This window comes from Terrapene carolina, unplaced genomic scaffold, assembly GCF_002925995.2.
Source record: "Terrapene carolina triunguis isolate 2854851 unplaced genomic scaffold, T_m_triunguis-2.0 Scaffold84, whole genome shotgun sequence".
NCBI lineage: Eukaryota > Metazoa > Chordata > Testudines > Emydidae > Terrapene > Terrapene triunguis.
The window spans coordinates 21,465,846-21,479,909 of NW_020664435.1; the positions used below are offsets into that span (position 1 = coordinate 21,465,846).

At 41.2% G+C, this 14,064-nt stretch overlaps 1 protein-coding gene across 1 annotated transcript in view; it reads right to left on the minus strand.

Moving 5' to 3' along the window:
* Positions 1 to 13,947, minus strand: part of BZW2 (basic leucine zipper and W2 domains 2) — an 80,044-nt gene extending 66,097 nt beyond the window's left edge. The window contains exon 1 of the mRNA XM_024209058.3: positions 13,912 to 13,947. The gene's annotated coding sequence lies outside the window, so the exon portion shown is untranslated. The remainder of the gene's footprint in view (positions 1 to 13,911) is intronic.
* Between the last annotated feature and the right edge of the window lie 117 nt (positions 13,948 to 14,064).

Here is a 14,064-nt window from a genome sequence, read left to right on the forward strand (position 1 = left end):
CAATACTTCTGTTAGTCTTAAAGGTGCCACAGGACCCTCTGTTGCTTGTTAGTAAAATGTCAATAAAAGTAAAACATATGCCTTAAGAAATGTTAAGGTGATGTTCCAATCATGTAAATGTATACTTGTTTAACCTTCTGCACATGTGTAGTCCCAACAGAAGTGAGTAACTCAGTTAGTCTGAGTTTACCCCAGGGTAAACAGATTTTGGTTCACTCTGATTAGAATAATTTCTGTGTTCCTCTTCACTCACTCTTTATAATGGTAACTATTTTCATGAAAGCAGAATCTTTATTTGATTTCGTCTGCTCCTGCTGTTTATTTTCCGCCTGAAGTCAATTGTATATTATTGACATCAGATTTTTCACAGCAACCAGTTGATGTTAAACAGAGGGTTATAACTTCAGCTAAGGATTAAGCAGCAGGAGCAGACAAACTATAAAGACAAAAAAAGACCTTGTTTTCATGCATATGCATTCTGTAAGAAGAAAAATTAATATAGAAGACAATGTATCTATAAAGTTAGATATGATTTTAACCAATATTTATTTCAAATTTTTCCATGATGCATCAAAACCCCAAAAATACCTTTCATGAAAAGATTGTAAAACAATACTATAAGAAAAGATACAATTTCTATAAAGAATACTTTTAGTAAGGTTCTGATATACATAACATTTGCTGAAACGAAGGTTTGCAACAGAAGAGACACTGTGTTGGTATAGGAAATGCCAAGACAACGCAGACTTTAGGTGGATCCCCAACATGTTTGATTATCTGCTTTGCTATGCTGTACATGACAGATTGTTCCTTGTGTTATTTTTCCTGTGGTATATGAAACTAAATTTTCAGCAACCACAGAAACATACAAAATATTACGCTTTCTCTGTAAAATTTGAAACTTGAATAATCCAGTTTCCATTTATTAATCTTTTCCCACACTATACCTGAACTAAAATTGAATTCTAGATTACATTTGTCCAAGATCTTAAACCTACAAACCTAAAGATCATAAATATGTGATTATTATTAATACAGCCATATAAGGGTCTCAGGCACTTTATAAAACAAGTAAAATACATCATCCTTAGCCCAAAGAGTTCACAATCTAAGGCCTGGCCTACTCTTCAACTGCTTTGCTGGCATAGCTACATCAGTATAGCTATACCCGCAGAGCCACCTAGTAGATGCAGATTATGCCAACAGAAGGTATTTTTCTGTTGACCTAATAACACCATCTCCCCAAATGACATTAGCTTCCCCAACAGAAGCACTCAGCTGTGTTTGCACTAGGAATTTGGCTGGCAAGGGTATGTCAGCTAAGGGGTGTGGGTTTTTTTTGTTTGTTTGTTTTCAAACACCTCTGACTGACATAGCTATTCCAACAAAACTTTGTAGTTATACCTATCCCAAGTTTAAACAGCACTACAAGTGATAGGAACAGACAAATGAAAGGCAGGATGAGGGCAACAATGATGAAATCATGCATTAGCTTTGCTTTATTACCCATGAATCTGATAGATATTTGTGAAAAGCAGAACTATTTCTTAATTCTTTTAATTGTAAATACAATCAGATGATACATTTTGCACATGTATAGTACATTAATGTGACTGAAATTTCAGGTTGAGAAATAGTTTTATACTTTGAAGTCAAGTAAAATAGCAGTGTAAACCTTAAGAGCTAGAAAGCAGAGTGATTAGCATGTCCCTTCATTAATTTGTATCTGCTTTTCTGTATTACTGACATGCAGTAACACTGCAATTAGATTAAAAACAAAGCCTACTGAGTTGTGGCATAGTGTACTGGATCACTTTAAAAAACTGTCCGGGTTCTCCAGAACTGTATGAACACATACATTTTAACTACCACTATTTCACCTACACAAGACTGGAGCACGGTTACTTGATGTGGTGGCAAAAACACCATAAACTGTCAAAGGCTAAAACCTTGTCTACAGTAGAGCGCCCACCACATTAACACCAGCACAGCATCAGTGGGAAATTGTGGAGTAAAATTCCCTACCATAGCCTGCATTGTGAATTTAAAGATGACATCATACTGTTTCACTTCACTTATGGTACTGTGGGCCTGTTGATGACCCATATTGTTAAGAAATTCCATCCCTAGTAGAATGCCTTATTCTGTAAGAAATTACACTGTTACAATCTAAATTGAATGTCAGTATTGAGTCCATTTATTTTTTAAAATTACTTGAAAATTTTCTATAGGAACAGTACGATATGGCAGCAGGTTTTCAAGTATGAAATCAGCAAAATAATGGGGCACTTAGATTGGTTTGTGGTTGTGTGTGTGGCTTGTTTTTTATTAGTGTTTATTCAAATCCCAATACAAACTCTTTAGATTGCATCTACTTGCAGTCTGTAATGACAACAACTCATGTGTGCCAGTTGTTCCTATTTTTATTGCACATTCTTGCTACCATGAGTAATCAGTTAAATCCTACCATACACCCACTCTGTCACGCCAAAAGTTATTCATAGTCAAAGGAATTTCAGCACAGTTAAAGGTGTGTGCCATTTTTCTCCCCACATCGATGCTGTTTATAACATTCAAATGTTGTCAAGATCTATCAACCAACAGTAAATTGCAGCCACTGGGTACAGAATGAGAGAGTCAAAAGGAACACAACAAAATGGAAATAAAACAGTGTTCCTGGGAAAATGTTAAATGTTGCAACTATGCTTCAATCAACTTGGACTACTTTGGTGTTTATCATCCCAAGACTGAAAAATGTATTAGGGCTAAATAAATAATCTGTCCAAACTCAAAAGACAGAAAATAAAATAAAACTGTCAGCTGGGGTTTTCACAAATGGGGGATGGAGATGGGACTAGACCGTTCATTTGAGAGTAATTCTCCGAAGATACCACCGAAGGGGGTGGGGGGAGAGAATTGTATAGTACCAGACAATTTCAAAGCCATGCATGGGTCATAGCTTATCACAAGACAGTGAGAGAAAGAATAAGTCATTTACTGACAATGTTGTCTCTTGCAGCAGTGAGATGGGGAAGTGGATACTTGCACAGTTCCAGTGCTTCAGCTACCTGACTCCGCTAAAGAAGGGAGTAGGTTTGGTTCTAGAAAACTACTAAAACAAAACACTGTATGTCACTAGAACACAGAACCTATGGGCAGGGTCCCATGCCACAGCAACAGAATTTGCCACATAATTGTTCTTCAGCATGAGCTTTTGCTTTTAAGTTATATCTTATATTTAAGGTTGTGAAGAAAGCCTTCCCTCCCAAACGTGAACCAAAATGTAGTTTTTCCATGTGCACAGACTGAAAAAGTATTTGAGAAGTGTGAATCACTGAATTCATCTAAGTTGCATTATTTCTGAAGCCTAATTATGTCAGTCTAAAATGTCAAGATTACTAGCTATGTCACTGCTAATCATTTTAGCAGATAATCAACTACTGTAATTATCTCTTAGTCCTAAACCACATCTCAATCCTTCTTGTGTGTGAAAAGACTTAATAGTCACCTACTCAGATGCTTAGATCTCCAGTTTACCCCCAATAATTTCTAGATAATTAATACCTATACATGTGTAGCTATCTATATAAAATCTGCAGCACACTGAAAATTAAAAAAATTAGGGACAGAGTAAGAGAAATGAATGATACAATCATTAACAGTAAAACAGTCAGTCAATTTTTTATTAATTTCAGTAAATATCTTCATTTTTTAGTTTACCTGAATCATTCATACAATGTCCAGTCTGCCATATTGGAAAGCTAAAGAAATCCTGCTCCACTTACCGCCTGATACGCTGGGCTTTGACTATAAACATGAAGTCACCAATAACCCTCTCCCACACACCTGCAGAGGTCAAGAACTATGTAGGTAAGGCTACCAATTTCTCCCCCTTTTCCCTTGTCTCCTCTGAACAGATTATGTATTGATATTGTCTATTTGCCATGTTCCTGGAGTTTACCTTTACTGTCAACTAGAACAACCACTAAGTATAAACCCCACTAATCTGTCTCCACGTCTTTCCCATTTTTCTAAAGGTTTCGCTGCATGACCTCTCTGTTCCTTAGGTTTTCATTGCATGACTTTCCCAACCCTAATTCTTTCTTCTGGCCAGGGCTAATTCACCCTCTTTTATAGCCTGGTCGGAACTAGCAAGATCCATCTGCCAGCATGACTCATCACTTAATTATAATGCACCTTTATGCAAGACTCAACTATCTGACATCAGGATTACTCAGTTCAGGAGACCTACATTCCAATTCATAGACCTAAAGTAGATCATCCTGTTGCAATGAATTTAAAGATGTTCACTGTGTCAAAGTCCTTTTTAAAAAGAATTTCCAACTTCCAAAGCTCTATGAAGCATAGAAACAAATGGCTGCCTATAAGCGAGATTTCTATCATGTGGTAAGAATCACTACCAATTTATTTTTCCTGGCAGAGCTTTCCTGTGTTCTTGGGAATTAAAAATCAACAGAAGAGTAATACAGTATGTAAAAACTTTCACCAAGAGCTTCCTATGTAACACATAAATAAAAGTTACTATATGAGAAGAGCATATTGCATATGCTCTGCTGGATTGGGAACAAATTGAACAAGAGAAATTTGAAACATTGTATACCTACAAATGACCAGCTTTCTTGTACATCTCATCTAGCTAGCCTATCACCTAATTATGTTTAGGGTATGGTACAACAAATTTAGAAGTGTCCTTAGACATCACAGAACTTGAATATAGTCCACAAGCACTCCAGGGAGAACCAATAAATTTTTTTCATTTGTCAACTTCTTTCTTTCTTTGTCAATGTAGCACTATTACTGGATATTTCAGTTGCCTTTGGATGGATAATCAGTATTTCCAGAATAATGAAAAACAACTGTAACAAATTGGGGAAGAAATCATATTTTTCAGTGATCACTTAAGCATTCAAGCAAATTGTATCTCTACCCAAGCCCACATTTAAAATATTCGCCCACATCAACCTTGAGATGAAATATATGGTATCTCCGACATCTCAGAATGGAACTGTTTTTATTTGTAGGCTCTAACAGTGATACACACATAGATGACAGTTTATTGCCTTCAGTGCAGCATAAATAAGGGCCCTTAAACCTGAGCAAGCAGAATGAAAATTCTATGAACAAGCTGAGAAAACATCAAAAATAAAGAGGCAAGCTGAGCTTGATAATCACTCAGTGCACAAAGCAATCCTAAATAGTCATTTATAAGGTGGATAGAAAGCTGGCTAGATTGTCGGGCTCAATGGCTAGTGATCAACAGCTCAATGTCTAGTTGGCAGCTGGTATCAAGCAGAGCGCCTCAGGGGTCTGTTCTGGGGCCGGTTTTGTTCATCTTCATTAATAATCTGGATGACGGGATGGATTGCCCCTCAGCAAGTTCGCGGATGACACTAAGCTGGGGGGAGAGGTAGATAAACTGGAGGGTAGGGATAGGGTCCAGAGTGACCTAGACAAATTGGAGGATTGGGCTAAAAGAAATCTAATGAGGTTCAACAAGGACAAGTGCAGAGTCCTGCACTTAGAATGGAAGAATTCCATGCACTGCTACAGGCTGGGGACCGACTGACTAAGCGGCCGTTCTGCAGAAAAGGACCTGGGGATCACAATGGACGAGAAGCTAGATAGGAGTCAATAGTGTGCCCTTGTTGCCAAGAGGGCTAACAGCATATTGGGCTGCATTAGTAAGAGCATTGCCAGCAGATCGAGGGAAGTGATTATTCTCCTCTATTTGGCATTGGTGAGGCCACATCTGGAGTATTGTGTCCAGTTTGGGCCCCCCCACTAGAGAAAGGATGTGGACAAATTGGAGAGAGTCCAACGGAGGACAACGAAAATGATTACAGGGCTGGGGCACATGACCTATGAGGAGAGGCTGAGGGAACTGGGCTTATTTAGTCTGCAGAAGAGAAGAGTGAGGGGAGATTTGATAACAGCCTTCAATTACCTGAAGGGAGGTTCCCAGGTTGTTCTCAGTGGTGGCAGATGACAGAACAAGGAGCATTGGTCTCAAGTTTCAGAGGCGGAGGTCTAGGTTGGCTATTAGGAAAAACTATTTCACAAGGAGGGTGGTGAAGCACTGGAATGGGTTACCTAGGGAAGTGGTGGAATCTCCATCCTTTGAGGTTTTTCAGGCCTGGCTTGATGAAGCCCTGGCTGGCATGATTTAGTTGGGGTTGGTCCTGCTTTGAGCAGGGGGTTGGACTAGATGACCTCCTGAGGTCTCTTCCAACCTTAATCTATGATTTAGGACCTAATCAAGAAAAATAAACAGTTACTTACCTGTACAGTAACAGGTGTTCTTTGAGATGGGTTGCACACCTATACATTCCACTTTAGATGTATGTGCACCCAATTCATTCCACTCAGAGACTTTTCCCAGTTGTAGCAGTAGGCGATGCATGTGCCCCCTTTTTCCTCATGAGCCAAACCAAAGGCATATTTAGCTTGTGATCCACTATGACCCCCAGATCCCTTTCTGCAGTATATGCATGCAGAGAGCTATGTAGGCATATGCTAAGGTTCTGGTATGTCTGTACTCTGCGCGCTTAAGCAGTCCCTCACCTGTTTACCTGCTATTTATATTTGTGCTAGTCAGGCGTGCAGTCGCTGTACAATATATGCCACTATAAGCATAGACATAGAAATCTATTCTCATCCAGGTCTAAGGCTAATGACAAGAATGCTGTTCTGGATATGGGACTTCACTCTTTCTCAAACTAGCTAATCAACCAGGTAGGGAAAAATTTGAATTCCTAGACAACACAGATGTCCCACCACCACCATTTTGTGAATATCCTTGAGGATGAGGCAAGACTGAAGGGCAGGACTGTACACTAGTAGTGCATACCATTTATTATGAATCAAAGAAGCTTTCACTGGCCAGATGAATTGCCATGTGAAAGTAAGTGTCCTGCAGGTCCAGGGCAGAATATCCAGTCTCCATGGAAGGGATAATAAAAGCAAGGGTTACCATCCTGAACTTGATTTTTTTGATAAAGCCATTCAGCATTCTTAAGTCCAGAATGGGCCAAAGACCATTTCTTTCTGCGAATCAGGTAGCAGGCAGAGAAATCTTTCCCCCTGTGTTGGTCAGGAACTTCCTCTATTGCTCCCAATTCTAACAAAAAAATGGGACTTTTTGATGTCAAAAAACAATCTCATGAGACAGGTCCCTGGAAAGGGACAGGGAGGGACGTAAATGTGCATCCCTACTTTACTATGCGGAGCACCCAATTTGTCCAATGTAGTCTCTGTCCACACACTAAGGGTATGTCTTCACTAGCACCGTTAAAGCGCTGCCGCAGCAGCGCTTTAACATGGCTGTGTAGTCACGGCACCAGCGCTGGATGAGTCTTATCTGTCCCATGAAACGAAATCCACATTCTTCTAGTCAAATTCCGCTTGATACAGTACCTCAAACTCGTACGGCGGTAGTGAGAGGTACCAGCATATAATCCGCGGGTTATGGTCTTTCATGGCACTCAGTTACTGGAGGTGTGCCTGATCCCTCATGAAATGGAATGGCTGTCCCCATAAATAACAGCAGTGTGCTTCAATGGCCCATTTTACTGCCAAGGCCTCCTTTTCTATCACTAAGTATGTCACTTCCCAGGAAACAATTTCCAGCTGAGGTAAAGGATTGGGTGTTCTCCTCCCTTCACCTCTTGGGATAACATGGCCCCCAGACTGATATTGGAGGCATCCATCTGGCAAGATGAAAGGTTTCAAAAAAAAAAAATCGGGGTGGAACAGGACGGGTTTCCGACACAGTTGATCTTTTCACTGGACCTTCTGGGGGGCTGCATCTTTCACCAGGTCCATCAGCAGAGCCACAATCATGGTGATATTAGAGATAAACCACCTATGACAGCCTGCCAGTCCAAGGAAGCACTGTACCTACACTTCGTGGTAGGTTCAGGGTTTTCCTACCAATGGCCACAGGCAAACACACACCCCTCCACTGTATATCCCAGGGACATCACCTTTTGATTAGGTAGGTGGCATTTGGTGAGGTTAGCTGTAAGTCCAGCACTTCTGAGAGCCCGCAAAAACCACTGCAACATGTTTTAAATGTTTATTCCAGGACTTGCTAGAGATGACGATGCCATAGTTGTATGCAGCTGACCATGAGGCCAAAACGCTTTGTCCATAAGCCTTTGGAAGGTGGCTGCCATGCCATGCAGGCCAAACGGCATTATCTTAAATTGGTACAGGCCAAACAATGTCTAAAAGGGTATGTTTTCGCAGGACTCTGGAGTCAAGGGGATATGCCAGTAACCCCTGGGTAGGTCAAGGGTGGTGACATACTTGGCAGCCCCTAACCTCTTGAACAATTAATCATTAGGTGTCAACCTGGACACCACGCTGACCTTCCAGAAGTCTATGCAGAAACTGGTCGACCCATCACATTTAGTTATCAACACTATAGGGCTTCACCACTCACTGTGACTCTTCAACCACCCCAAGACCTAACACAGCTTGCAGTTCCTTCTATACCATTTCCCACATGCACCTTGGCAATGACTGAAAGTTCTCTCATCCTTTCCCCCTGTTTCGGTCTCTATGTGATGGAACACCAGGTGAGTCTGTCCCAGAACTGCAGAAAAGAGTGGGTGAGTTTCTGGATCTCCTGCCTTAGCTCCGTCTGCAGGAACTCCCAGATAAAATTGCCTTGTTGTATGCCTGTGTTTGCCCATTGGCTAGATTTTCGCATACTCCTCTAAAGGTCTTTAACTTCTCTCTCAGCCACAGCACATACTGTACTGAGTTTGTGACCTTGGAACTTAGTTCCTTCCACATCTCCCCAAGGAGGTCTACTACTCTCCTCACCTGTCTCCATTATAATAATTTGAATGTGGAGAATCCATTTTGATACCTGAGGAACTTTGGGGATGGCAAAAGGAGTGATGGTAGTAATTGGTTCCAATTGTGAAGTTCGAAGGCCACTAACTTCTGCATACTTTTCAAGGTCTTATTAAATCTCTCTACCAGCCAGTTAGATTCAGGGTGGCACCCTGACCTCCTTAAAGCTTTTATCCTCAATACTCTACTTGGTTCTTTCATAAGTTGGGACAAAGTTGGTGCCCTGATCTGTTATTAGCTCCTGAAGGATCCCCACCTGGCTGAACATTTTCATGAGCTCTAGTGTATTTGCCTTCATGGAGCAGAGTGGAATTGCCTCAGAATACCTTGTAGCATAGACTAATATGACTAGTATGTGCTGGAATCCAGGTGCATTCTTTTCCAATGGGCCCACCAGGTCCAACAGGGTCCCTTCCATGGGGAGGGGTATCAGCGGGGCCCAGGGTACTTTCCCTTGATTTGTCCACTGGCATTCCGGACAGGAGACGCAGTACTTTCATACCAGCCAACAGAAACAAAGTATCACTTGGTTAGGAGTTTTTCCCCCCCAACCAATGTGCCCCTCACAGGGTAGGGCATGTGCCAGGTGTAGTATTTCCTTGGGGTACTTTTTTGGGACAAGCAGTTGCACTTTAACCTTCCCCATCTGATAGGCCTCTCTGCTCTATATATTCTCTCTCACCTGTAGCTTGAAGTATGGCCATTGTTTCAGCAACTCACCATTGACCCAGGTGACCTGTTCGCAGGCACTTTCCAACTTTGGGGTCATTTCTTTGTTTTTCAGCGAAACACAGATTGTCAGAAAACATGTTGGTCATTGGCAGCTCACTTAATTCCTCCTATTTGTCCCCTCTGGGGAAAGTCCATGCCACGCCACTCAAGGCAACATCCATGGAGGCTGCCGTTCATTCTCCTGGGAACTCCTTCTCACCTATGCTTGCTGTGGCTTACGGCTCTGCTCTCTCCCCATCTCTGGTGTTGGTAGCAGTCCCTCCCAGAGGTTCCCTGATCTCAGACCTCATCAGGTACCTAAAAAACCTCCAATCTTGCCTGATTATCACCATCCTGCATAGGGAGTATGCCCAGCAGCTGCTGAAAGGCAGGGCCTTCTTGAGCCAGTACCGTTCCACCACTCCTTGTACCTTAGTGTGGGCTCTGGAAACCCCATGTCAGAGCTTCTCAAAATTAAAAAGTCACAAATCCTTTTTAATGGAAAGTGGTAAGCAACCTCAACACAGGGGTCACTACCAGCCCTCCCTCACTTATCAATCTATTTAGTTAGAGAACATTTACAAAGCAGCTACAGTTTTTTGTTTAAATTTTTAATGGAAGAGACAATGGCAAAGCATGGCAATCCAAACAGTCCCAGTAATTAAAAACTAGTGGACAGAAGAGAGGTAATCTGGAATGTATGGGTACAATAAAACAGAATCCACAAGCACTTGTATATTTATTATAACAACCGCAACAAAACAAGACATACGTTATACATCTATGGACTTCACTGATTTTTGAAACTCAGTGAGGCAATTCACACCACTGAAACAATGGAGCAGGATTTAAACACCACAAAAATATGTTCAAATAAAATGATAATGATCTGACTTGCACCTACCAATGAAAGAAAATTCAGTTGGTTGATTAAACAATCTCTTAAAAGATTACCTATGAAAGAAACAAAAAAAAGAGAGCATAAACTCAACGTATCTTGAAAATTCTTAAGAAATATCAAGAGAAGAAGAGACTTTACTTTCCTGTTTTCGTTAAGCTTCTCGGGTGACTACGGCTATGTCTACACTACCACTTAAGTCGGCAAAACTTATGTCACTCAGGGGTGTGAAAAAACACACCCCAAGCGACATAAATTACACCACCATAAGCGCCAGTATGGGCAGGGCTATGTTGGCAGGAGAGCTTCTCTCATCAGCATAGAGCAGCTACACAAGAGATCTTACAGCAGCGCAGCTGCATCAGTACCGCTGTGCTGCTGTAAGCTCTCTAGTGTAGACATAGCCTAAGAAATGCATATTGGAAGCTCTCTGAGCCCTCAGTTAGAGGAATGGAGAGTTGGATCCTTAACAAAGAGCACTTTATCCTTGAGTATTTTAATGGAGAAGGTTCAGAGAAGAGCCACAAAAATTATTAAAGGATTAGAAAAAATACCTTATAGTGAAAGATTCAAGTCTACTTAGCTTGTCAAAGAAAAGGTTTAGAGGTGTCTTCAATCTAGCAAAGGTATAGCAAGATCCACTGTCTGCAAGTTGAAGCTACACTAATTCAGTCTTAAAATGAGGCACAATTTTTTAAACAGTGAGAATAATGAACCATTGGAACAACCTACCAAGTGTTATGAAGAATTCTCCAACACTGGCAATTGTTAAATCAGGATTGGATGGTTTTCTAAAAGATATGCTCTAATTCAAACAGGAGTTAATTCTTCAAAGTCCTACGGCCTGTGTTACGCAAGAGGTCTGACTAGATCAGTGGTCCTCAAACTATGGGGCACACTCCCCCAGGGGGCACAGAGGAACGTTCAGGGGGTGCAGTGGGGCCCAGGCCAGTGCTCACACGGGGTGGGGAGGGAGCACCACCCAGGCCTGCTCTGCCCCAGCTCTGCTCCAGCCCCAGCCACCACCCTGGTTCCCAGGGGAAGGTGTGGAGGGGAGGAGGCGCAGACAGGTTCCATTAAGGGGGCAGGGGAGCTCAATGGAAAAAATGTGGGGACCACTGGACTAGATGATCACAATGATTCTTCCTGGCTTTATAAACTACAAAAATAAAGAGTTTTTAAAAATCTGAATGAAAGTAACTTCCCCTCTAAATTTATCAGATTTCATTTCCTACGTACTTGTGATGCCATAATACGACCAGTTCTTCAGTCAGCCAGAGTCTTCGTAAGTAGACAAGATCTGAATTCAGGGTGGATTAACTAATTCAAAGTAATTTAACTCATCAAGCAAGAAACCTTGATTTAAATACTCAATTTTAATATTGATTTGCATTTTTACTTTGTTATTTTCCTAAAGAAAAGATTATTCTTATCGGTTGGCATAATTTGATATACAGGGAGATAAATAAATGTGTATAGATATTGTGTAAGTAATTTTATAGATTAACAAATTTATTAAAATTTGTAATTTTACTTTAATGATGTTAGAAAATGGCAAACGATGCATTTCTTATTTACTAGACGACGATTTTAATTCATGATTTGTGTCAAGCTGCATTTGGATTGAAATTGGAATTCAATTAAATACTGCATGTACAAAAGCAGCATTTTTAAATTGTTTTTATAGTTAAATAAAACTACCTTAAATGTGCTCTATACACAAGAAAAAAAAGTTTAACATGTTTTGTATCTAAAACTAGCTGATTTATTAAACAACAGAAAGTATTATCTGTATTAATGGATTGAACTGAATGTTTCTGGTCACCACATCCTTCAAGCTTTTAGAATTACAAATCTCATCCTCTCACAACGTATTTTAATCATACTGGAAGAGGAAAACAAGCTTTGTAGCTTTTTCAACTCTCAGTTTCTCAACTTTGAATGAACTAGTTATTGAACTGAATTAGCTAAATAAACTGAAATGAAGATAATCTGTGTACACCTGCAGAAGAGGATACTATTGTCTACAGCCGGTTTAGCACTTCAAGACACTCTAGCCAGGTGCTTAGCCAATGACTTCCATCAGCACAGTAGACTGACGTTCTTTAAAGTTTTAGCAGCAAACATATACTGCCTGAATATTTTTAATTTGAATTTAAATGATTTTAATAGATTATAATAAATTTGGGCTTTAACCTAGGTTGTCAGTTTCAAATTTAATTTTAAATAGATTTTAAAAAATGGATTTTACTGTTTTTTAAAATCCACCCTAACTGAATTAGTAATGGGGGTAGGGGGGAAGCAGAAACAAGAAGTGTACAGGTCTTCTTATATAGCAGAAAAACAACAGAATGGCACAAACCTATATTTTCCCTTTACAAATCCTTTAATCCATTTCACATCTATTAGGTAGTACAGGATATGGCAGATTAAAATTCCAGTTGACAATTTATCTTGAACGGACCCTGTTGTATTTCATGGATCTGTTAGTTTTACATTGGGACTTTAATCCATCCTCTTATAACTGCAATGCAATTTCCTTTTGATGGATGAGTATAAATAGATATAAAGAGTATAAATGCATATTTAGTAAAATTTCCAACTGCGTATTTTCACAAGTCTTGAACCTTGAGTCTTGATGGAAAAAAACCATCTACTTGAAAGGTAATTAACTCTGTGAGCATAAAAATAAAATAGAACTGGACATATTATAAATGAAGTCTGTTAAAAGTACTTTAAATAAACCCCAAAGATGTTTCTGACCCACAGGTCAGCAGACACCTGCAACCACAATTTGTCACTCACAATCCTGAAAAATAACCTCAGCAGTCTTTTTTTTAAACTCACATGGTGATATATTTAAAATAATACCACAAGGGTCAGACCTCACAGCCCATAATTCATGCAGGAGGCATATTTTAAAACACAACCAAGCTGGGAAATCCAACTACCAATTGGGTGGGGGTGGTCGTTATAATGCAAAGGTTGCGATCCCTGAACTCCCAGGGTGGTAGTGGGCATCCCTGTTTGAAACTGCAGCGTACCCAGCAGCCGACCCACTGCTCCATACAAGCCCTTATTTTTGTTATGCTACACAACTAAGCAGCCACCTGCTTCATCACAGCCCGTGAAACGAGGGGCAACGCAGGGCTGAGCCATTCGTTCCCACCTCCCTGCAGGGCTGCCGTGCCCGGAGAGCTCCCACAACCACCACACGCAGTAACCCACCCCAGCTCCAGAGGGGCCAGGCGGCTCGGTGCCCGGCTGATGCCCAAGACAGTTTGCGGAGGAGCGTGTCCGGGATGGAGGCGCGCGCACACACCCACCCCCCAGCCAAACTCCCTCTCGCTTCCCCTGCCCCCGGGGGTCTCCCGCCTCCCCTCACGCTTCTCCCTGCCAGGGGGTCCCGCCACCCTTACCTCCGGGGGCTGCCCGGCCGCAGGAGCACCAGCCGGCACGCAGCAGCCACACACAATGAAGCGGCGAAGGACAGCGCCGCAGAGATACATTAGCGCCCCAGCTGTTCTCCCCCTCCCCTGGGCCATACCATCAGTCCACTAACGCGGGGGGGG